Consider the following 2,500-nt stretch of genomic DNA (forward strand, 5'->3'; position numbering starts at 1 on the left):
TAGCTTCAGACCCGCTCACCACTAGTGTTGGTGGATTAGCAAGCTAGCGTTAGAAAACTAACCCCGCTTATAAATAAATACCTTTTAATTATCTCAACACTTTTAACAGTCAAACTCAAACAATGGGGTGAGCTCCAGGTCTTGCAGCCACGGACGGACCACCATCAGTGGGTATAATGCGTGCCTTTTAAATTACTTTTTTTTTTTGTTAGTGGGCTGGTTGGTTAGTTTGCTAACGCTAGCTTGCTATTCCACCAACACTGGCGGTGGGCTCATGGGGGGTTGTGCCGCTGCTACCGGGTCTGGAGCTTTCCATGTCTCGCTGGATATCAGATCACGTCGAGGTCGGCAGCGGAGCTTTCTAGCGATGTTTCCCCGCTGGCCGAGCCCCACTGACGGCGGACCGTCTGCGTCTGCAGGACCTGGAGCTCAGCGCCAGTGTTTCAGTTTAACAGTTAAAAAGTGTTGAGCTAATTAAAAGGTATTTACAGTATTTAGAAGCGGGCTGGATGCTAGTAAGCTTATGCTAGCTTTCATGCTACATAACTAAGCCGGACAGAGTTGTCCCTCATCTGGGGATAGACTTTAATGCTTTACAAAAACCAAAGCAAGTAAACGCTGTGACTAACATTACTCTTCTGAAGTGATTTTGGAGAGGGACATCAGGTAGAAATACGCTGGTTGACTAGCATAACACCATTGTATTCATATAATAATCAATCCAGGCTAACGTGAATGACAGTGACTGCATGTTGCTTCCTCTAAATTTAAGGTTGTGGTTGACTAGCGGGGTCAGCTCGATAGTTTGACAAATTGATCAGACCTGCACATCATGCGCACTAGAAACAAACCGTGTATCCAAGAACAGTTCAGTCAGTGGAAATGACGTTCGATCAGACACAGCCATCTATATTAGATTAGTGTTACGTTTCCAGTGTCGCGGCTCCGAACCAAAACGTTAGTTGGGACAGACGGACCGCTTGTTTCTTTAGGATAACTATATTAGCTTTAGACCGGCTGGTAGCAGCTTTCTGCTTGTTTCTTTAGGCTAACTATATTAGCTTTAGCCTGGCTGGTAGCAGCTTTCTGCTTGTTTCTTGAAGCTAACGATATTAGCTTTAGACCGGCTGGTAGCAGCTTTCTGCTGGTTTCTTTAAGCTAACTATATTAGCTTTAGACTGGCTTGTAGCAGCTTTCTGCTTGTTTCTTTGGGCTAACTGTATTAGCTTTAGCCTGTTTGGTAGCAACTTTCTGCTTTTTTCTTTGGGCTAACTGTATTAGCTTGAGCCTGGCTGGTAGCAACTTTCTGCTTGTTTCTTTGGGCTAACTATATTAGCTTTAGCCTGGCTTGTAGCAGCTTTCTGCTGGTTTCTTTAAGCTAACTATATTAGCTTTAGCTTGTCTGATAGCAGCTTTCTGCGGTGGGAAATGGCCGGGAGACGTTGTGATTATGTTGCATTAATCAGGGGATTTAGTTTGTATTTGTAGAGAACATAAAACACTGACTACTGTAGCGTCCCTGACTACCCATGAAAACTATGACATCACTGTATCAGCGGCAGCTGCTGCCTCCGGTACTTTTCTACACACGAAGAGCCTCACTTCCCATGACAATAAACCCCATCGGACTAACGTCACATCCACACGTTGCCCACATGGCTACCTGTCTTAAAGGGGAACGGTCGGATGGTAATAATCATGTAAAGGAAAAACGGTGAAAGGTTACTTTTCTATCAAGCAGCAAAAAAGTATTAACGTCAACATCGTAACGTCCTGCAATGTGACTTTCGCGCATGCGCACATCGCGATGTCAATGCTAAAACACAATATTGTTCAGCCCTAACTGACGGTATACTTCAGTAAGCTAGTTTGCCACTTTTATCTTGGGTAATGCCACATGTAAGTATATCTTAGTTTATTTCAGGGCTGCCAACTTTTCCCAAAACTTTGGAGTGAGATTTGGGGGGGCCAACCCATATTTTGCCGCGTACAAAGCAATTTCTTTGGGTCTTTCAGCATCATTATACTTCAGGGTTTAAATTGGGATTTGTTATATGTGGGGGGATGGTGCTCTCCGTAGGGGGGTCTGGGGGTATGCTCCCCCAGGAAAAAAAATTTGAAAAATAAACCATTAAATGGCACTTTCTGGAGAGTTTTTTTGCAAAAAAAATGGAGAAATCAAGTCTTACATGATATGTGCAAAACTGTAGGGTTAGGAGCCTTTGCATTGTTGTAGTATCAACAGGTATTAGGGCATTCAGCATTTACATTATTAACTTCTTCTTATATAAGAACTGACCCACACAATGTGCCAAACATATTGAACCACATGAAGAGACAGTAGCATATGTCAGCAACAGCTGAGAAGATTTGGGTCTGTGGTGAACAGGTCCAGGGGTCCCTGGTGTAGGGACCAGGGACCCAAAGTTAAACTAATGTTGAGGGATCAACTAAGACCACTGAAATTCTAAAAAATGAGAACCACTGAGTTGCATAAATT

General features: G+C 43.5%; 1 long non-coding RNA gene across 1 annotated transcript in view; it reads right to left on the bottom strand.

Annotated features, from left to right (window-relative positions):
* Positions 1-2,500, bottom strand: part of LOC116681278 (uncharacterized) — an 18,882-nt gene that overhangs the window by 634 nt on the left and 15,748 nt on the right. The gene's annotated exons all lie outside the window — the stretch shown is intronic.

The sequence above is a fragment of the Etheostoma spectabile genome, unplaced genomic scaffold (assembly GCF_008692095.1).
Source record: "Etheostoma spectabile isolate EspeVRDwgs_2016 unplaced genomic scaffold, UIUC_Espe_1.0 scaffold00018600, whole genome shotgun sequence".
In the NCBI taxonomy this organism is placed as follows: Eukaryota; Metazoa; Chordata; class Actinopteri; order Perciformes; family Percidae; genus Etheostoma; species Etheostoma spectabile.